The sequence below is a fragment of the Pogoniulus pusillus genome, chromosome 1 (genome assembly GCF_015220805.1).
Source record: "Pogoniulus pusillus isolate bPogPus1 chromosome 1, bPogPus1.pri, whole genome shotgun sequence".
Taxonomy (NCBI): domain Eukaryota; kingdom Metazoa; phylum Chordata; class Aves; order Piciformes; family Lybiidae; genus Pogoniulus; species Pogoniulus pusillus.
The window spans coordinates 53798608-53821200 of NC_087264.1; the positions used below are offsets into that span (position 1 = coordinate 53798608).

The 22593-nt window shown below is 51.6% G+C and overlaps 1 long non-coding RNA gene across 2 annotated transcripts in view; it reads left to right on the top strand.

Moving 5' to 3' along the window:
* Window positions 1-2120: 2120 nt before the first annotated feature.
* LOC135180971 (uncharacterized) overlaps window positions 2121-22593 on the top strand; it is a 33598-nt gene continuing 13125 nt past the window's right edge. The window contains exons 1-2 of one of the 2 annotated variants that reach the window (XR_010304629.1): window positions 2121-2352; window positions 19868-20041. This is a non-coding gene — a long non-coding RNA (uncharacterized LOC135180971). The remainder of the gene's footprint in view (window positions 2353-19867; window positions 20042-22593) is intronic. The other variant, XR_010304635.1, reaches the window with a different exon arrangement.

The window sequence follows — 22593 nt, forward strand, 5'->3', positions numbered from 1 at the left end:
CACCACCGCCCTCTGCTACTGTATGAAGGATCCCACATGTGCAGAGCTGAATCTTCCAGGGGGGCCTGGACAGCTGAGCATGCTCCCTGCCTTTTCATGGCCACTGTTTCTGTACCATTCTTGATGCTATCAGCTTCCTATGAAAATTGTTTTGTAGGATCCTAGAATGGTTTGGGTGGGAAGGGACTTTTAGTGGTTGTCTAGTCCACCCCCACTGTGGTCAGCAGGGATGTCTGCATCCGGATGAGGCTGCTCAGAGCCCTGTCCAACCTCATCTGGAGTGGTTCCAGGGATGGGGCATCTACCATCCCTCTGGCAACCTGGGCCAATGTTTTGCCACTGCCAGAGGAAAACATTTCTTCCTTCTATCTGTGTCCTCTCTTTTAGTTTAAAACCACCACCCTTTGCCCTATCACAATAGGGCCTGGACAGATGGGTAGAGTGCAATGGGATGGGGTTCAATAGCTCCAAGTGCTGGGTGCTGCACTTTGGCCACAGCAACCCCATGCAGAGATACAGGCTGGGGTCGGAGTGGCTGGAGAGCAGCCAGACAGAGAGGGATCTGGGGGTGCTGATTGATACCCACCTGAACATGAGCCAGCAGTGTGCCCAGGTGGCCAAGAGAGCCAGTGGCATCCTGGCCTGCATCAGCAATGGTGTGGCCAGCAGGAGCAGGGAGGTCATTCTGCCCCTGTACTCTGCACTGCTCAGACCACACCTTGAGTACTGTGTTCAGTTCTGGGCCCCCCAGTTTAGGAGGGACATTGAGATGCTTGTGCATGTCCAGAGAAGGGTGACGAGGCTGGGGAGAGGCCTTGAGCACAGCCCTACGAGGAGAGGCTGAGGGAGCTGGGATTGGTTAGCCTGGAGAAGAGGAGGCTCAGGGCAGACCTTATTGCTGTCTACAACTACCTGAGGGGTGGTTGTGGCCAGGAGGAGGTTGCTCTCTTCTCTCAGGTGGCCAGCTCCAGAACAAGAGGACACAGCCTCAGGCAGTGCCAGGGGAAATTTAGGCTGGAGGTGAGGAGAAAGTTCTTCCCTGAGAGAGTCATTGGACACTGGAATGGGCTGCCCGGGGAGGTGGTGGAGTCGCCGTCCCTGGAGCTGTTCAAGGCAGGACTGGACGTGGCACTTGGTGCCATGGTCTGGCCTTGAGCTCTGTGGTAAAGGGTTGGACTTGATGATCTGTGAGGTCTCTTCCAACCCTGATGATACTGTGATACTGTGATACTGACAGCCCCTGCTCAAAGATCTGTCCTCAGCTTTCTGATCACCCCTTTAAACACTGAAAGGACACCAGAAGGTCTCCCTGGAGCCTTCTCCAAGCTGAACAACCCCAACTTTCTCAGCCTGGATTCTAGCCCTCCCATCACGGCTGTGGCCTCCTCTGGCTCCATTCCATCAGGGCCATGTCTCTGCTGTGCAGAGAGCTCCAGAGCCAGCCCCAGCACTGCAGGTGGGAACTCAACAGAACAGAGGGTCAGAATCCCCTCCCTCCACTGTTTGCCCACACTGCTAGGGATCAGCCCAGGACGGGGCTGGCTGTGAGCACATGGTGCCAGCTCGTGCCCAGCTCCCCCCAAGTCCTCCTCCACAGGGCTGCTCTCCATCCCTTCATCCCCAAGGCTGAGATGGTAATGGAGGTTGCCCTGACTCATGGCACACCTTGCCCTTGTTGAACCTCATGAGGTTCACAGGGATCCTCTTCCCAAGCTTGTCCAGGTCCCTCATTTTGCTGAGTGCTGTTTTGATCTAAGAACACCAAGTGAGGACGTAGAACTCCTCCTGATGCTGATGGAATTATCCACATGGATTAAACCAGGGGTCTCACAGAATATGGGGCTGAGGGTATTTAACGAGGCTCATTCCCATGAAACACACTCACTTCCCAGGGCTAAGGGAGACCTCCCTTCCTGCAGACACTAAAATGTGAACCACACAACGCCCCAAGCAACCTGACCACCTCAACATGCCTGTTTTGGATAACAGCTTGGATGAGGTGGCTTCTAGAGGTCTCTCTCCCAACTCCAGTTGTTCTTTAATTGACTAATTACACAGCTAATTAGGTCACTGCCTTTAATTGCTACTGTGCTTTACAGTGACCTTGCTTGAGGGATGCAGCTGGGATGCCTGCAGGTTTGGTGAGGGCTTCTTTCTCTCACACACTTTAGCCAAACAGAGGCAACCAGAGCCTGTGGCTGGTGTCCTTCTGTCCCTGGAGCAGGACAACTGGGCTGGCAGTGTCCAGGAGAGGTCACTCCTGTATGCCAGAAACTGCTGGACATGGAGCTGCCTCCTTACCCTGCCTCTGTCACCTGTGGTCAGAAGCAGAGTCATGTCTGGAAGGTGAGGGTAGGTGCTGTTGTTTTCCTTCCTTTCCCATCCTGGGTGCCTCCAGTGATATTGGGAATGCCAGGCAGGAGCCTGGCCCTTGGTTTCAATCAAACCTCTTTGATGCTAATTAATTCTAATAGCAGAATATTACCAAATCTTTCTGCTTTTGGCTTCTTCACCCTGATTGTGGTTCCCTTCCAAAATACTATGAAGAGCCATTCTCAACCTCCTGTTTTATTCCAGTAGCTTGGGATCAAACACACTGTAGAAGATCATTTATGCTGGAGTAGATCTCTGGTGGTCACCTCCTCCTTCCACTCACTCAAAACAGGAACAGCTTCAAGGCCATGTGGGGTTGCTCAGGACCATACGTGGTTGATTGATTCTAAGTACCTGAAGGGAGGCTGTAGCCAGGTGGGGTTGGGCTCTGCTGCCAGGCAAGCAGCAACAGAACAAGGGGACACAGTCTCAAGTTGTGCCAGGGGAGGTCTAGGCTGGCTGTTAGGAGGAAGTTGTTGGCAGAGAGAGTGATTGGCACTGGAATGGGCTGCCCAGGGAGGTGGTGGAGTCGCTGTCCCTGGAGGTGTTCAGTAAAAGCCTGGATGAGGCACTTAGTGCCATGGTCTGGTTGACTGGATAGGGCTGGGTGCTAGGTTGGAGTGGGTGACCTTGGAGGTCTCTTCCAACCTGGCTGATTCTATGATTATTGAGTATTTCCATGAAGGGTGATGCCACAGCTTCTGCAGGAGCTTTTTGCACTGCTTGACCACTTTCATCAGGATTGGGTTTTGACTTGATACCTAAGGGAAGTCCATTTGCTTGTGATCCTCCCTTAATGGGATCCTCTGTCCTGGCCAAGCTTTCTTCTCCATTTCCCGCATCAATCTTGCTGCCCTTTCTGAAGCACCTAAATTTAGCAGGGGCCAAGTGTGGACTTGATCTCAAAGGATTTGGGGCTCCTGCAAGCATGATTCCTTTTGAGGATGTGCTCTGGTGCTAGAGGGAAGTGTGCTTGCCTGGGTTGAGCTAGGACAGGACTAATTCTGCTTGGTGTTTACCTGATTTCAGGTCACAGACCTTCACAGGTGAGGTATTGGGCTGCAGTAGCTCATCTGAGCACTCACGGCAGAGAGATGTAGTTTCTTCCTGTGTCCTGGTTTGAGCTTGGACAGAGATGATTGTGCTTAGTGCTGTCACTTCCCAGCTCAGGCTCTGCTCACTGAGGGCACTTTCTGAGGCTCAAGTCAGTTTGCACAGCCAGAGGCTGCTTCTAGCAGGGAAAAACTGATGGGAAGAGTTCCTGCCAAGGGCTGGGTTGCAGAAAGGCTCTGCCTTAGACTTGTTTCTCTGCAGACTGAGGGCACTGCCACAGCTTGTAGGCTGCAGGAAGGCAGAGGTGGCAGCTGTGGGAGGAGCAGACAGGACAGGTGACCCTCAACTGGCCAAGAAGGGATTGCATCCATGGATGGCATCTTCAGGAGAAAGCTGAGAGATTCCCAGGCTCAGGGCTCTTCACTGACCAGTGCTTGAGGAGGACTTCTGCTGTTTTGCCTTCAATCCTGATCCGTACCCTCCTAAATCAAATTCCCAGTTCCCATCTGGTGCTGATTTCAGTCTGGGACTTCCCCAATGCCTGCCCCCAGCATCTCTGGTGCCAATGGTGCCTTCATTGCCATCAGGGCTCGGGTTCCACATTGGTTTGTGTCTGTCTCTATTCCATTGGACTGCTCTTTCCACCCCAGCTGGTTCAGTTTCTTCCCCAGCCCACCAGTCTCTCTGCCTTCTTCCCTTTCCTCTGGGAAGGCAGAGGGGTTCACAGAGAGCCTCTGGCACTGATTTGGTGGCTGGCCCAGCCCTAACTCTTGCCAAGGCAGAAACAGTAGGCAGCAGGGATCTCTGGCATCTCCCAGGGATGACATGGGGGACTGCACCCCCAGGCCCGTGTTTGGACAGCCCTTTGCCCACCTCTGTGGTGCATCCACTGCTGCCCGAGGCAGGCGTTGTCCTTCAGCTGCCTTCTCCGTTTGTTTCCCTCCTTGTGGGCTGGGTTGTTTTGCAGCTGGGAGGTTGAGTGGGTGGTTTGTGGTTTCTGTACTCTCTGTTCCTTGGGTGGGTTTAGTTTAGTCTGTGTGTTTTGAGTGCAGGTTGTGCTTCGTGAAAGGGACGTGACTGTCACTGAATGGCATCATCTAGGGGTTAGCTTTTACACCACAAAGCTTGAGGAGATCCAAGCTGACAGCTCCTTTTCTTCATCTGGTTAGAGGAAGTCACGATGTTTTTGCAGGGAAATCTTTATCTGGAGATCTGAAGATGTATAAACAAGTAGATACTTCCTCTGCTTCCCTTTGTCAGCCTGTCAGAATGTTCCCAGGCCAGCCTGGTTTGTGGTTTTCACTTTGTTATTCCTGCTTTCAGATGACAACAGGGACACAGATTGACGGGCAGCGGTGGTGGAGGCAATGAGCTGCTCTGGGGACAAAAGAGCTCAGCTCTAAGCGATTTGCTGTGCTTTTGGCAAGGCTGGGCTGGTGACCCTGCCCCAGAGCAACAGCTGCTTGCACGGTTATGTGTTAAGCTAGGCTTAAAGTGGCAGAAGGTGAGGACACGGCGGTGGTCGCGCTGGTGCGTGATGTGCCTGTGCTTGGCTGGAGACAGCAGTCAGTGGAGGCGTGGAAGAGGAATCAGCTGGAAAGCCCTGAAACAGTCTGCCCAGGGAAGTGGTGGAGTCACCTTCCTTGGAGGGCTTTCAAAGCTGTGTAGATGTGGTGCTGAGGGACATGGTCTAGTGGTGACCTGGTGCTGCTGAGTTAATAGCTTGACTCCATGAGCTTAAAGGTCTCTTCCAACCAAATGATTCCGTGGTTCTTTTCTAAGTAACAAGCAATGGGCCAAGAGAAAACAGCCTCAGACTGCTCCAGAGATCATGCTTCAGGACAGACATGAGGAATACTTTATTTTCCCCCAAAAGGTTGCCAAGCCCTAGAACAGGCTGCCCAGAGCAGTGGTGGAGTCGCCATCCCTGGAGCAATTAAAAAGCTGTGTAGCTGCAGAGTGAGGGACATGGTTTAGTGCTGGGTTAATGGTTGGACATGATGAGCTTAAGGGTCTTTTCCAAACAAAACAAGAGGTTGTGGAGTCTCCTTGCCTGGAGAGATTCCAAACCCACCTGGAAGTGATGCTGTGCAACCTGCTCTGGATGCCCCAGCTTTAGCAGGAGAGTTGGAGTGGATGATCTTCAGAGGTGCCTTCCAACCCTCACCCTGCTGGGGTTCCTTGTTTCCGTGACTCCCAGGTGGCTGCAGCTCAGGGTGTGCATCAAGCCTGGCACTGTTGTGACACTGCTCATGTGTTTCCTCCTCTCACCCACCACCTTTCCAGGGGGAAGCTGTGCCAATGACATGACTCCCCGTTCTTTGTCACAGAAATTGGCTATAATTGCTCCATTTTGTGCTGCATTTCGGTGGTTTTTGGAAGTGCGTCAAAGGAACAGGCTGGGCTCTTTCTGAAGTAATCAGTCAGCTGAAGCACTTGGTAGATGGCACATCAGGGCTGGGAAATGACTCAGACCTCTTTGTTAAAAGCAGTCTTTGGGTTCTGGGAATAAAATGGGAGGGAGAGAGCTGAGGCGGGTGCAGGAGGGGGAAGGAGCAGCAGACAATCGCTGTGTTCTCTGCCACTGTTGCAGCACCCAGAGGTTGCTCTCACCAGAACTCCATCATCCCTTCAGCCAAGAAGCACTTCATGGGCCAGCAAACCCGTAAGGGCCAAGGTGTCCTGAAGGGGACAAGCAAGGTGTCCCAGAAGGGAATTGTTGGCTGCTGGGCACAGCTGGTTTCAGCACAGCCCTGCTATCAGCGGCACCTGTGCTCTGCGTGGCTTTAAAGGGTGTTCCTTCTCCAGGGGTGCTGGGGGAAGCCCAGGCCTTTCTCCTGGGAATCTGGGGAGGTAAATGCTCTGACATCTGCCTAGATCCAACCTACCTCTTGCTTTCAGCTGAGCGTTGGAGGCTGTGCTGCCACTCAGTGAGGCCTGGCCAGGGTGGAGAGATGAGTGGGGGAAATGTCTGAAGTCCAACAAGGGCAAGAGTATGGTCCTGCAGCTAGGGAGGAGTCACCCTTTGTGGCAGTGCAGGTGAGGGGTGACCTGCTGCAAGCAGCTCTGTGGGGAAGGACCTGGGAGTGCTGGTGGCCTTGGGAGCTTGTTGCTCCCCATAAGTCAGCAGTGAGACCTCATGGCCAAGAAGGCAACTGGTCTCCTGGAGCATGGCCAGCAGGTTTAAGGAGGTGCTCCTCCTAATGATACCGTATCTGAAGCCCTGGGTTCAAGCTCCCCAGTTCAAGAGAGACAGGGCACTACTGGAGAGAGTCCAGTGAAGGCTACAAAGGTGCTGAGGGGCCTGGAGCATCTCTGTGAGAAGGAAAAGCTGAGAGCCCTGGGGCTGCTGAACCTGGAGAAGAGCAGCCTGAGAAGGGATCTGATCTTAGCAATATCTAAATGTTCTCCTGTGCCTTCCTGTCACAACACTGGGAACAGCCAGCAGGAGATCACCCTAGCCAGGAGCCAGTTCTCCTGCCTGGGCTCACAGAAGCCTTGTTGAGTGATCCTGCTGCCTTGACAGGGCTTGTGTGACAAACTGCCGATGGCAAACCAAGCTGCTTTTCGGTGGGTGCAGCAGAGACTGGCTCTGTTTGTTTTTCCTGCTGCCAAGGCCTTGCTTATCAAACCTCCATTTGAGTCCTCCTCTGCATGGAAATGTTCTTATTTATGCAGCTGGGGCAGAGGCTCTTTGGGGATTAACTCTTCTAAGGCTGAATTTGTCAAAGAGGGAAACAAAGTCTTTCAGGGTAGTTGTTGCCTTCTGCTGGGTAAAATGTGGTGCTTGATAGAGGGCTTGTAGAGATGAGTGCAGGTTGGTTTTCTGCTCAGCAATGAGCTGTGGGAGCATCCTCACTGCATTTACACACCCAGGCAGAATCACAGAATCATTGAGGTGGAAAAAAGACCTCTATAATGAAGTCCAACCTTCCACCCAATACCTCCATGACCACCAGACTGGGATCCAATATGCCACATCTAGTCTGGGCTTTTTTGGAACACCTCCAGGGATGGTGACTCCACCACCTCCCTGTTCATCACAAAGGGAATTTGGTCAGCAGTGGTTAAGTGTAACCTGTTTTTCTTCCCTGGTTGCTTTTATGGCCTGTCCAGGTATTCAAAGCAAAGATGACCTCTGTGGCTCCCCTCTGACAAGCATCTGTTTGTACCAGGTTATGGTAATAGGTGAAAGGTGACAGAGCTGTTGTTTAGTGATGCTCAGTACCACAGCAAACTGGTTGAAAGCACCACGTGTGCATGAGTTGCTCCTGCTGACAGAATGAGACCATTCCTCGCAGGATCTGCACTGGCAAGGTCCTCCTGATAGCCCTCCTGTAGCACCTGTGGAGAGAAATTAATCTGGGGAGGGGGGGAGCAAAACTGAGTGGAGTTGTTAGGAATGTTTCATGGAAATGTGGTTGGACAAAGGCTAATTGTCAGCCTTCACCTGGGTGATTTGCCTTTTGTGTGTTCCATCACTGCACAGAAATAGCTTCCACAGTTTGCCTCTGAGTTCCTACCCCCAGAGGTACCATCCTGGCCAAGATGGAACTTCTCTTGTCCCACAGAACACGGAGGACTGACTGAGTGAAACTGATGTGAATCTTCTCGCTCTGTCCTGTTGAGCAGCAGTGATGCTGGGAGGGGGAAAACCCAGCCATGGTGATCTTAAGGTTTACTTTAAGAATTGGAAGTCATGAAGTCCTGAGTGGTGTCCCCTCTTTTGGAAGCAGCAGGCATTTCTGCAGTGAGGATTTCAGTGTCAAACTGGTTTTGTGCCTGTTTGAAGTTATGCTTCTCACACAGAGGTGCAATCCTAGTATTGAGCTAGCCTCAAATCTGACTTTGGCCTTCCTGGTACAGAGATTTGGAGGCAGTGTGGTCCCACAAGAGAGATGTCATGGCAGCCACCACGGTCCTAGGTGGCTGTTGCTTTTCTTGCTATATAAAATACAGTGCACACTGAGGTCTGCTTGAGCACAAGCTTTGGAGGCCCCTCCAGAGCAGACAAAGTGCCCATCACCTTTGGATGTTCCTGAAACTTGGGAACTGGACCTAGGTGACCTCTAAAGGTCCCTTCCAATCCAAACCATACCATGATTTGCCACTGGAATGGGCTGCCCAGGGAGGTGGAGGAGTCACTGTGCCTGGAGATGTTCAAGCAAAGCCTGGATGAGGCACTCAGTGCCATGGTCTGGTTGACTGGCCAGGGCTGGGTGCTAGTTTGGACTGGATGAGCTTGGAGCTCTCTTCCAACCTGGCTGATTCTATGAGTCTGTGAAAACCTTTGGGGAAAAAGGCTAGTTTACAGGCTCTGATAAGATGTTGCTGTGTTCTGTCTCTACAGCATGAGTCTGAAGCTCAACAACACACACAAAAAAGGCATTTTCTGCATCTAGGAGATTCAGGAATTTGGTCATAATTTAGTGCTTAGGAGAAGGTGGGGGAAAAAGCCACCCTAGAGACTCCAACTCTCTAGAGAAGTTTATTGCCTGAAGAGCTCCTCTGACCTAATTCTAGGCAGTTTATCCTATTGCAGACTGACATGAGAGCTGAACTATTAGGGTTGTAAAATCATGGCTTGTCTACCGTGTCTACCTCCAGTCATACCAGCTGTGGAACACTTAGTTTCTCTCTCTGGCAGTTCTGGTGCCCATAAGCAAACTGACCCTGAGGTCTTCATGTGGTGAATCCAAGAGATGCAACTGACTTGCAAGCTACCACTTGTCTGCCTTGACTTCAGCAAGGCTTTTGAAGCTGTCTCCCATAATATCTTCATGGGTAATCTTAGGAGATGTGGGTCAGATGAGTGGACAAGTGAGATGGCTTGAGAACTGGCTGAAGGACAGAGCTCAGAGGGTTGTGGTCAGGGGTACAGAGGCTCCCCAGAGGTCATCACTGTGCCCACTCTTCTTCAACATCTTCATCAGCAACCTGAGTGGAAGGACAAAGTGTGTCCTCAGCAAGTTTGTTGAGGGTACCAAACAGGGAGGAGTGGTGGCACCACACCAGGCTGTGCTGCCCTTCAGCCACACCTGAAGAGTTGGGCAGAAGGGAACCTCATGAAGTTCAACAAGGGCAACTGCAGGGTCTTGCACCTGGGGAGGAATCGCCTCCTGCACCAGTACAGGCGAGAGGCTGACCTGCTTGAAAGCAGCTCTGCAGAGAAGGAACTGGCAGTGCTGGTGGATCACAAGTTCACCATGGGCCAGCAGTGTGCTCATGGCCAAGAAGGTCAATGAGAACCTGGAGTGTGTGAGTATGAGAGAGGTTTTCCTCCCCCTCTACCCTGCCCTACCAAGGCCATTTTGAGAGTACTGGGGATACTTCTGGGCTTTCCAGTTCAAGAGAGACAGGGAGCTACCGGAGAGAATCCATCAGAGGCTTCAAAGATGCTGAGGGGCCTGGAGCACCTCTGTGAGGAGGAAAGGCTGAGAGCCCTGGGGCTGCTGAGCCTGCAGAAGAGCAGCCTGAGTACAGGATCTCAGTGATCAGCAAGAGCTAAAAGGTGGGGGACAAGAGGATGGGGTCAGACTCTCTTCAGTGGTGCCGAGTGACAGGCCAAGGGGCAGAGTGCACGAACTGGAACCCAGGAGGTTCCACCTGAGCAGGAGAAACTTCATTGCTGTGAGAGTGCTGGAGCCCTGGAGCAGGCTGCCCAGAGAGGTTGTGGAGTTTCCTTGTCTGGAGAGATTCCAAACTCCCCTGGCCACTGTGATCCTGGGCAAGCTACTGTGGGTGCCCCTGCTTTAGCAGGGGAGTTGGACTGGGTGATCTCCAGAGGTCCTCTCCGACCATCATCATGGTGGGATTCTGTGAAATGCAAAATTCACCTGCACCCTTCAGTAGGTACATTCTAAATCAACTCTTGTGTCAAGCTGGGAGGAAGGTGCTGATAACTGAACTCCTTACTCTAAGGACTGGCCAACTGGTTTTGAGTTACCTTCTCTGCTGTCAGTGTTCTTGGAGTAGGGCCCAAAAGCTTTATTCCAGCTGTTCTTGCTCCTTGTTTTCAAAGTGGGGTTTGCAGTACTTTGTTGACCTGCAGGGACTTGTGAGAGGTACTTGGTCATTACTGCTTTGGAAGTATAATAAATGCACCTCTTCTCCTGGCTGTACGGATGGAAAAGGCAATATGAAGAGCTGGCTTTTTTCTCAGGCTGTGCCAGAAATGATGGAGAAGCAGGACCTGAGCAGGCAGTGTGTGCTTGCAGCCCAGAAGGCCAACGGCAGCCTGGGCTGCAGCAGAAGCAGCAAGGCCAGCAGATGGACAGAGGTGATTCTGCCACTTTGCTCTTGCGAGACCTCACTTAGAGCGCTGTGTCCAGCTCTGGAGCACTTGGTAGAGGAAGGACATGGACCTGATGGAGAGGGTCCAGAGGAGGCCACGAAAATGATCAGGGGCATGGAGCAGCTCTGCTATGAGGACAGGCTGAGGGAGCTGGGGGTGTTCAGCCTGGAGCAGAGAAGGCTTCTGCAGCAGCCTGCCAGTACCTGAAGGAGACTACAAAAAGACCGCAGAGGGCTGCAGGGGCAGGATGAGGGCAATGGCTTGAAATTACAGAAGAGCAGATTTAGACTGGATGTTAGGAACAAGTTCTGCAGCGTGAGGGTAGTGGAAGACTGCAACAGGTTGCCCAGGGAGGTGGATGTGACCCCATCCCTGGAGATACACAAGGTGAGGCTTGACAGGGCTCTGAGCAACCTGCTCGAGTGGAGGATGCTGATTGCAGGGGGCTTGGACTTTGAAGGTCTCTTCCAAACTGTTCTTTAATTCTGTGACTACTTAGTCTAGACTGAGAAGAACACTTTCTGATGCCAGATCCTTGCTTTGGTCATCCTGTTGCTGCCTCTGTGTTTGGCTCCTCATCCGAAGTGCAGAGAGGACTTGCACCTTGATGAGGAACCAGAGCTGAAACCTTCTCACGTTTCCTCTTTACCAACCACATTGTTGGTTTGTTTCTTTGTTCCTGGGACTGTCTCAGATAAGCTTGGTCCCTTGACTCCGATTCCTTCGTGAAGGTTTGTTTTTGCTGTCAGGCTGACAGCACGCTGATGTTTGGCACTTGGCTGTGGAGCACTTCCCATGACCTCAGCTCGAGATATTTTGGAAAGACTATTCAAACAAGCAGAAAGTGGCCCCGAAGGAGATGTTCAGCATGTGTGTGCCTTGCAAGCACTGACGTCAAGGGAGCCAGGCATCGCTGCAGACCTCTGCTCTCCCCAGAAGCCTCGTCCTGAGCTGGTGTTCTGAGGTGCTGGCTGCTGACGTGGAAGGACCTTCGTGATGTGTAAGCAAGGTCTGGTTGGCGTTCCCCCACGTGCTGACAGTGCCCTTGTTGATCCCGTGTACCAGTGGAATAGAGGAAGGCTTTGCTTCTGCCTTTTTGGGAGTGCTGAACATCTGCCTGGTACCAGAAAACCTGAGCTTCTGCTGTTTTGTTGGGTTGTCTACTCCAAGGCTGCTGACAAAGCTGCATGTGGGCCATAAAATAGGTCCAGCTGGGTTTAGGTGAAAATAAGGAGGTGGTTTTAGCTCTTTCTTGCAGATCTATTTCATTGGTGTTTCTGTAATGATATATTTTGTATTCTCCAGACTTGGATTCGTGGCTGCCAGTTCTTGTTGGGGTTTCCAGCCCACTCACAAGGGTAGATGACCTCCTGGTGGGAGAGACCCATTTCCAAGCCTCCTTCTGTAAAGCCTGATGCCCCAGGCTGTCACCAGATTTTGCTGTAGGGATGGTGGGATGGCCATGAAGATGCTCAGGGAGCTGGAGCCTTCTGCTGTGAGGCCAGGCTGAGAGAGTTGTTCAGGCTGGAGAGGAGAAGGCTACAGGGAGACCTTCTGGTAGCCTTTCAGTACTTTGCTGCAAGAGTGGGGATTGGAACAGGCTGCCCAGGTGGGTGGTGGAGTCACCATCACTGGAGGTGTTCAAGAAAGCTATGACCATGGCACTTGGAGGCATAGTTCAATGGCCATGGTGGTGTTGGGTTGCTGGTTGGACTTGATGATTTTAGAAGCATTTTCCAGCCAAAACCATTCTGTGATTCTGCTTAAAGGAAGCCTGGGAGAAAGCTGGAAATGGACATTTTAGCCACCTATGGGGACAGGAGGAGGAGTGATGAGTTGAAACTCAGAGGGGTTATTTAGACTGGAAGAGTCTTGTTTGGGTGTTTTCCTGTTTGACACTGAGGGTGGTGAGACCCTGGCTCTGATTGCACAGGGAGGTGGTGGAAGCCCCATCCCTGGAACCGTTCCACATCAGTTGTCTGGGACTATGAGCAACCTGCTCTAGCTGCAGATGTCCCTGCTGACTGCAAGGTCGGGGAGGGAGGGTCGGAGTAGCACCCTAAGCACTGCAGTGTGGGTGGGAGATGGAAAGCAGCTAAAGGGCTTTGCTGACCTCCAGAAGCAGCGAATCAAGCTGGCAAAACGAGCTCCTTAATTGCAGAGCGGCGCCGTTTCCATCCCCTCTGCTGTGCCCCCCGCGGGGCCGCGCTGCACGGATGCCTCTGGCTGGGGGGGCTGCCAGCAGGGCTCTGCAGAGGCTTTGTCTCTGGATAGGAGCTGTGCTCCGGCAAAGCGACTGCAGCTGTTAGCTGCTTGGGCAGTGCAGTCACGGCTGCAGCTTTATGTCCCTGCGCTGCTAGAAGACAGCTTGTTCCTCTTCCCCTCCCTCCCCCTCGCCTTGGTGAGGAGGGCAGGAGCCTTACCCTGGGCTGAGTAACAGAGAGGAGAGACAAGGCTGAGTAGAGGCACTGGAGCTGGAGGCGAAGGTATCCTGTAACACACGGGCAGCATGCCTGCGGGCAGAGCTGCTGGGCAACCACAGCCAGCGACAGGAGAGCGACTGAGGCCGTGGCACAGCCACCTCCTTGGCATCAGGGAATGGCATCAGGACCGTGGGCTCCTCTGGCCCCGCTTCAGCAGGTCCCTGTCGCTGCAGAGCTCAGGGCTCCAGAGCTGGCCTCGGCACTGCAAGTGGGGCCGCAGCAGAGCGCAGCAGAGGAGCAGAAGCCTCTCCCTTCTCCCTGCTGCCCATGCTGCTGGGGATGCAGCCCAGGAGATGGCTGGTTTCTGGCTCCCCAGTCCTTCTCCACAAGGCTGTTTTCCAGCTCTTCATTCCCCAGCCTGTATTGATACTGAAGATTGCCCTGACCCAGGTTGCAGTGCCTTACACTTGGCCTTGTTAAACCTCGTGAAGTTCACACAAGGTTTTTCCTCTTGGTTGTGACGAACCTTCTCTTTCTGTGTCTGATTCAAAATGCAGATCCCTTGCTGTAATTACTTTCCCAGTTGTGTCCCACTTAACCCTGTGCTGCCTGGGCACTTGGAAGTGCTAAATTCTGAGCAGTCGGCCTGGAGCATGCTCTTGTTTGGCTACTTGCCCGGACTCCTCCTGGGATATTACTGCTCTGGTGTGCTTCAAAGATGGCACAGAGAAATCTGCACTGACCCCTGCTGCACTTCACCTTCTCATTGTGGAGTCTCTTTCTGTGCAGAGATAGAGATGAGCTGGAGACAGAGGTCAGTGGACAAAGGGGTTTATTGGGGTCATGAGAGAGGGACATGAAACAGGCTGCCCAGGGCAGTGGTGGAGTCCACATCCCTGGAGGGATTTAAAAGCCATGCAGATGTGCTGCTGAGGGACACGGTCTAGTGGTGACCTGGCTCTGATGTCTTAATGTCTTGACTTGACAATTTTAAAGGTCCTCTTCCAACGAAAATGATTCTGTGCTTCTTCTCTAAGTTACAAGCAATAGGACAAAAGGAAGCAGCCTCAGATTGCTCCAGGCGGTTTAGGATGGGCAAAAGGAACACTTTTTTTTCCCCAAAAAAGGTTACCAAGGCTTGAAAGAGGCTCCCTAGGGCAGTGGTGGAATCACCATCCTTAGAGTAATTTAAAAGTTGTGTAGATGGGGGGTGTGGAGGACATGGTTCAGTGCTTGGTTAATGGTGGGACAGGATGATCTTAAGGGTTTGGGTTTTTTTCCCAACCAAAGCAAGAGTTTGTGGAGTCTCCTTGTCTGGAGAGATTCCAAACCCACCTGGAAGTGATGCTGTGCAACCTGCTCTGGTTGCCCCTGCTTTAGCAGGGAGGTTGGAGTGGATGATCTTCAGAGGTGCCTTCCAACCCTCACCCTGCTGGGACTACACTAACATGCATTGCAGGTTTTCTCTCTGACCTGGGAGATGGTGGTGAACATCCTTCCTTGTGCCATCTCCGGGCAGAGCTGAGCTCAGCTCCCTAGAGGAGGAGTCACCAAGCAGGGTGAGTCACTTGTGCAGCGTTCTTTCAGAGCCTGATTCCATGCTTGTTGATACATGGAGTGGTTTCTTCCTGCCTGCTGAAATCAGCGAGAGGACACATGCCACTGTGTCAGCAAACACAGGTTGCTTTAGGTCAGGATTAAGCACAAGGATAAGATGTGGTGATGAAAGCTGCCTCCATGTAACCTTTCTTATCTTATGTGTGCTTTCATGTCACAGAAGAGCTCAAGTGGTTTAGTAGCTTCTGGAGCTGGTGGGGTGGAGAGGTGGCATTCAGTAGGCCAGAAAAACATGCCATGGAAATGCACAGCTCTCTGTGGAGCAGGGAGATGGATATGGTGCTGATCTTCACTGCTTTTGTTTCCTGAGAAATCCTTGCTCCAGAAAAGACATAAACTTCCTCAGACTAATGGAGCTAAGTGCTCAGGAAAAGTCCTTAGATCTCTGAAATCACCCAAGAAGCTTTCCCCTGCGTGCCATGAAATAGATTTCTGATGTTTGCAGGAATAAACCCACCATAGCGGGGGGTTGGAAGGGACCTCTGGAGATCACCCAGTCCAACCCCCCCCTGCTAAAGCAGAGGCACCCACAGTAGCTTGCCCAGGATCCTAATGCCCAGGGGGGGTTGGAATCCCTCCAGACAAGAAGACTCCACAGCCTCTCTGGGCAGCCTGCTCCAGGGCTCCAGCACTCTCACACCAAAGAAGTTTCTCCTGTTTAGGCAGAACCTCCTGGGTTCCAGTCTGTGCCTGTTACCTCTTGTTCTGTCACTTGGCACCAGCGACAAGAGCCTGGCCCCATCTTCTTGATCCCCACAGATCCTTCAGCTCTTGCTGAGCATTGATCAGATCCCCCCTCAGGCTTCTCTTCTCTAGACTCCACAGGCCTAGGGCTCCTCACAGAGATGCCCCAGCCCCCTTGGCATCTTTGTAGCCTCCACTGGGCTCTCTCCAGCAGTGTCTTGCTTCTCACAAGCTGGGGAGCCCAGAACTACACCCAGTACTGCAGATGTGGCCTCAGTAGGGCAGAGTAGCAGGGCAGGAGGACCTCCACTGGCCACTCTCTCCATCTGCCCAAATCATTCCCTTCCCCTCCTGTCACTTCTGCTATAACAAACTCAGTCCCTCCGTCAGGTTCCTGAGTATCCTGGCCAGCCTAACTGGGAAAGACTTCTTGTACTGAAGCCTTCAGCCCTTCTGTGTGAGAGGCTTTGTCTTAGTCACTTCTCTCTCTTTCCAGTTAAACCTATTTCAGAGGCATAAAAAGGCCTTCTGCTTATTTTTGCCATGTTTGTAGTCTTGCAGGGATGTCTGGTTTGTGTCTCAGCCAAACAGCAGAGACAGCTCAGCTCTGGGAGTCAAACTCAGCTCTGTCTCTCTCTTGTCTGTCTTCTCTGCGCTCCCATTTTGAAGCCACCCATAACCAAGTGAGAGCATCCCAGAGGACATCACCCACAGAGCTTAACTGGGACTGTTCCTTCTCTGCTTCAAGACATGCTGTACTTTGTCTGATTCTGTGAAGAAAAAACCTCTTCTGCAGAACAGCAGCACTTCCCCTGGTACTGAAATAGGACTTTTGCAAGCTTTGACCCTGCCAGATCTAGGGCAAGAGACCCCTGAGGACAATAAAACAGGGTCCTGGGCTCCCACTGCACTCACACCAGAGTACTGGTGAGTCAGGCTGGCTTCTGTGCTGCCTTGTGAGCTCTGTCCTACTTCCTCTCCTTCCTTTATCCCTTTTTTCCCCTCTCATGGCACAAGCAGTTCAGCCTCTTCTCCTTTAGCCAGGAACTTTGTGGTGTTTCTAAAAATCCAGTTCTGTCTTCCCACGCTGCAGAGATCTTTTTCCATGCTGGCTGTGAGATCGCTGTGTGGAGGCCTTTTATTTCCTGGGACCCCTGGCAGCGTGGGTGAAATCTAGGTTCAAACAGTTAAGGAGTTTGTGGTGGGTTTGTTATCATTATTATTGTTAAAGACTTTCTCAAACAACTACCAGAGGCTTCAATGTTCTCATTTCCCAAGCAATTAGATAACAGAGTAGGTCAAGAACCTGCCTGCCCCACTTTATCACTTTCCACCTCCTTATGTCCTCGTTCTGCAGCTTTTAATCCTTGTAATAAAGAATCTCTTGGGAGCAAAGGTGAATCCTATGAAACTTGGGAGACCTGGAGTAGCTTTTCCCTTTGCAAGCTTTACCTAACTCATAAGACATCAGTGAAATGCAGAGCAGAGGAGAAGGGGAGGAGAGCAGAAGCTATGCTAGGAAGAATATGCTAGAAAAAGATCACAGGCTCACAGGATGTCAGGGGTTGGAAGGGACCCAAGGAGATCATCAAGTCCAACCCCCTGCCAGAGCAGGACAATGCTATCTAACACAGAGCACAGAGGAACACATCCAGACAGGCCTTGAAGGGCTCCAGAGAAGGAGACTCCACAACCTCCCTGGGCAGCCTGTGCCAGTGCTCCGTGACCCTACCAGTAAAGAAGTTCCCCTTGTGTTGAGGCAGAACCTCTTTTGCTGCAGCTTACACCCACTGCTCCTTGTCCTATCCCAGGCAGCAGTGAGCAGAGCCTGTCCCCCCACTCCTGGCAGCCCTCAGATACTTATAGACATTGATCCAATCCCCTCTCAGTCTTCTCTTCTCCAGACTGAGCAGCCCCAGGGCCCTCAGCCTCTCCTCATCAGCCATACCCTCCAGTCCCCTCATCATCCTCGTAGCCCTCCACTTGACCTTCTCCAGCAGATCCCTGTCCCTCTTCAACTGGGGAGCCCAAAACTGAAGGCAGTATTCAGGAAGAGAGTTTTCACATTATTCAAAAAGAGAACTTCTCCCACTTGGTTTAGCACCAGGCAAATGAGAGATGAAGAGGAGGATGAGCACAGCCAACCAAGCTCCTACTTCCAGGTCTCTGGGTGGTGCCCAGGGCTTTTTCAGGTCTCCTAGGGACAGCAGCTCTGGCTGCTTTCTCTTTGGCTCTCTGAGGTTTCACAGCTGGAGAAGTCTCATGGGCCACTTAGGCTCCATCTGTTTAGACTGTGAGATGCTCTGCAGGGCCATATCCATAGAAACAGAGTCTCTGCAGGCAGACGTCCCTTGGGACTTGAAGTTCTGTGCTTCACAGGATGAGCACGAAGCTGTCACCTCCTGGCAGAACCTCTGCCCCCTCAGACCTCCTCTGCAAGTGTCCAAAATCTCCAATCAGGGGTTTGTTATTGCTGTAGGTTTGCAAAATGTTTGCTCTTCACTATGTCTGGTGTCTCCAGAGATCTGAGACAGCTGTGAAACTCTACATGGTGTGCGTCACCTTCTGCAGTGTCTACCAGCCTAGAGTCATGGAGTCACTTTGCTTCAATCAAACCAATAAGATCATGAAGTCCAGCTGTTAATCCAGCACAAAGAATCATTGAATGCTTTGGGTTGGAAGGAACCATCTAGTCCAACCCCCCTGCAATCAGCAGGGACATCTGCAACTAGAACAGGCTGCTCAGAGCCCCGAACAACCTCACCCAGAGTGGTTCCAGTGATGGGGTTTCTACCACCTCCCTGTGCAACCTGGGCCAGGGTCTCACTACCCTCGGTGTAAAAAGTTTCTTCCTTCTATCCAGCCTGAATCTCCCTTCTTTCAGTTTGAACCATCAGCCTTTGTCCTCATGTTTTGGTTATAGAAGGCCTAGAGGAAAAGAAAGTGCCCCAGAGATGGAGCTCAGCTTGTCCGCTTCAAACCCTCAGCTTGGGCTTTGACTTCATTATTGCTCTGAGACAGTTCTGTCTGGAAGTGGAGGACGTAGGTCCTCCTTGCCTGTTCTTCTTGATCAAGACTTTCAGGTGTCTGTTTGAACTGTGACCTGAACTTCCAGGTCAGAGCCTGCCTTCTGATGAAGACCACCCATGGAAATGGGAGTGAAATTCTCAACATCTCTGGCTGCCCAGGTATTTACTGAGTTCTCCCACACAGACTGCAGCTGTTTGCTGGTCTGGCTGCTTCATTAATTCCACACTCCCCCTCCCCATCCCTGAAAAACCCACCCAGAAGCCCATCTCTAGAGCTCTCTGATTGCTCTGGCAATCCCTGCCCCCCCCCCCCCCCCCCCCCCCCCCCCGACTAATTCATCTGACTAATGATCCCCTGTGTCAGTTTGTTGTGAATGCAGAATTTTGGTGGCTGCAATTTGCTCTACCCTTGATGAAAAAAATCCCAAGTCCTTGAATAAGGATGATCAGGAAAAGCCATTTGCTAATGGAAATTCAGCAGCGAAGAGTGGCAGCCCTACTGGTGGGCTTGGCTGCCAGGTGGGAGAGTCTCTGCTGCAAACAGCAGAAATTTGGCTGCTTCAGAGAGGTTGGGCAGGAGTTTGCTTCATCATCCACTGCTGCAGCAGGTGCTGATTGTTTTCCTCAGCAAAATACTGTTTGATTCATGAGGGTCTTCCCACCGGGAAAGATGAAGGGAACCCACTGGGACCTGAAAAGGAGAGGTAGGCTTCCCTTGGTGGAAGTGTAACAGGTGGTAGGACAAGAGGAAATGGCCTCATGTTACACCAGGAGAGGTTTAGGTTGGACAGGAGGAACAATTTCTTCTCCCAAAGGGCTGTCAAGGCCTGGAGCAGGCTGCCCAGGGCAGCTGTGGAGTCCTTATCCCTGGAGAGGTTTCAAAGCCATGCAGATGTTCAGCCTGGAGACAAGGAGGCTGAGGCTGCCTTTCATTGCTCTCTACAACTTCCTGAAAGGCAGTTGGAGACAGGTGAGGTTTGGTCTCTTCTCCCAGGAAGCAAGCCACAGGAGAAGAGGAACCAGGCTTGAGTTGCACCAGGGGAGGTTTAGCTTGGACATAAGGAACAATTTCAGGTTGAACTGACGTTGGGGACACACAGACCTATTTTTGTGTACATGAACACACACTATAACTCAGCAGCTGACAGAGACAGACCTATGTGAGCTGTAAATAAACCTCCTTTTCTTCTTCCCTCTTGCCAATCGTCCTGTAAACAGCCACCACCAGTTTGGGACCAGAGGCCAGACCTTGAGCATGTTATCAGTGGCTCACCTGTGCTTTTTCCCCCCAGCATCACTTGGAAGCACCTGGCAGGTTCTCCAGGTGGGGCAGGAGCGTGGCTTCTACCTGGGTTTGGTAGGGAGACACCAGTGATCCCTTACTCTTCCCTCAGTCATTTGGAGCACAAGAGAGTTCCTGGTGAGCCAACACAGCTAAGAGCTGACTCCTGCTTTTTGATGTGAGAAGTCTTCCACGCTTTCCCCCTCCTGGAGACATGAGAGTGACAGACAACGTTGCCTCCTGGGTACAGAGTGACCACTGCTGTTGAGTAAAGCCCCTGCTAAAGGTAAGTCAGCTCTGGAGTGGTTTGAACCTAGATACTATTCTTAAAGCAGATGAATAGTAGCTTAATCTTTCCTCCTGTCTGCACCCAGAGGGGTTGGAACAAGATGGTTGGGAGATCTGTGTTGCCTCTCTGAACATTGCTCTGATTTCTCTCTCTGGATTTAGTGAGGATGAAGGGTTTTGGAAGTAGAGTGGATGAAATCCTATCCCTGGATGCAGGCAGAAGGCAGGGCTTCTGCTTGCCAAAATATTTCTTGCATCCAGTTGGAATGAGGCAGGTTATGAAACAAACAACCTCCTTCAGTCCTGGCCTCTGGGCCAGAGACAGACTTAATGGTTTTTCTGTGAGGTATTCATCAGTCCTGGCTTGAAATGCAATTCATTTACTTTGTGGAAGTCATCATAACTTTGGCCAACACTTAGCTGAAGCAGTTTCAGTACAAAAGAAGTAGAAATCACATGGAAAGAGGGTGGTGCACACGTTCCAAAGGGGAGCTTTGTGTGTGGCTACCTTGAAAATGACCCTGTTCAGCTGTGATTGGAGCCTAAAGTGCAGAGGAGAAGCGGGGAAAGGACATGACCTCAAAAACCTGGCCCCTTAGATTGGCTTTTAGGAGTGGAATAGAATTTAGGTTCAATTACAGTGAAGTCTCTGAAGGGTGGGAAGATATTCCTGGAGGATGGAGCCAGAGGATAACAGGACAGGTTGAAAAGCTGAGGAACTGGAGATGTGATGTGAAGGCTCTTGCTTGTAAGTTTGATAGTAATGCTGGTGAGATTGTGCTTCCTCTCTCCCACTCATCCTTGGTTTACTGCCACTGCGCTCTTGGTTACAGAGCCCTGACTCGAGCCCAAGGCAAGGAGCTCATATCCTTTTCAGGACCAGGCTCTTTCCAGCAACAGGACAAGGGGCAACAGACACAAATTGGAACACAGAAGGTTCCATCTGAACATGAGGAGAAAATTCTTTGTTGTGAGGCTACCAGAGCCCTGGAGCAGGTTGCTCAGAGAGGCTGTGGAGTCTCCTTATCTGGAGAGATTCCAACCCTACCTGGCCACTGTGACCCTGGGCAAGCTGCTGTGGGTGCCCCTGCTTTAGCGGGGGCATTGGACTGGATAATCTCCAGAGGTCCTTTCCAAATCCTCCCAGACTGTGAGTCTGTGATCTTTCTGCTGGGGATTTCCGTCTCCTTTCCTGTGTCAGCTGGTGTGGTGATGCTCCTGGATGTGCTCCTGGCAAGGACGCCTGGGCAGAAACCATTTCTGCTTGGTTTCTGCTGCACGGCTCCTGTGACACCAAAGCAGTTCCCTTTCTGAGGTCTTGCCAGATGCATCAAGGACTTAAATAAAGACTGAAAAGAATTCTTTGATCTCTTGCCATCACCCATCAGTTTCAAGCTGGGTAGCAGTGGCAGGGTGGCATGGGAAAGGTTTTCATTGTCAGCTGAGTATGATGTGCCCCTCCTGGCTTTGTTGAAGTCATGAGTACCCTGGCACTACCTTCACCTACTGTATTTAGATGCTACTTGCTAAACTAGAGCAGAGTGGTTTGCTTCCACCACCTCTCATGTTTGCAAAGCGACACCAACACATCAGCAGCAGAGTCTGGCTTGATAAATCCTGCAAAGGCTGCTAGTCTTTGACTTGCCAGAGAGGTATCAGCTTCAGAACTAACACAGGCTCTGGGATGGGAATTTTGGAGGATTGTGGAATGGTTTGGATTGGAAGGGACCTTTCAGGGTCATCTAGTCCAACCCTCCTGCAGTCAGCAGGGACATCTGCAACCAGAGCAGGTTGCTCAGAACCCCAAATGACCTGGCATGGAATGGTTGTGGGAATGGAGCATCTGCCATCTCTTTGGGCAGGCTGGGTCAGTGTTTCACCACTGTTCATCACATTTCTTCCTTCTATCTGGTCTGAGCAGGCACATTTGCTGGGATGGTCTCAGGTGAAGGAGGTAATCTCAGCAGAAACCCTCTAGTCTTTGCAAATCTGAAGTTAGGGGTTGGAAGGCCATGGTTAGTGCTCTGCAAGGGTGTGATACCCAATTGTTACGAATGTCTGTAGCCGAGCAGCCCTGCCTCTTGAAGAGCTGAAAGCATTTCCTGAAGTGTCTTCACAACCTTTTGTGGAGCTTCCTAGAATCAGTTGCTGCTGGACAAGAGCTTAGTAAGCATCATGCATGGAATCGTAGAATTGCCAGGGCTGGAAGGGACCTCAAGGATCATCCAGTTCCAGCCTCCCTGCCATGGGCAGGGACACTTCACACTAGATCAGGTTGCTCAGAGCCACAACCAGCCTGACCTTAAAAAGATCCAGGGATGAGGCTTCCACCACCTCCCTGGGCAACCTGTGTCAGCGTCTCAGCACCCTCACAGTGAAGAACTTCTTCCTAACATCCTGGACATGGTATAGTTTGAAACAGGGATTGAGGTCTCAAAGACAAGGTTTTCCAAACAACAAACTCTAATCATAGAATCAACCAGATTGGAAGAGAGCTCCAAGGTCATCCAGCCCACCCTAGCACCCAGCCCTGGCCAATCAACCAGACCA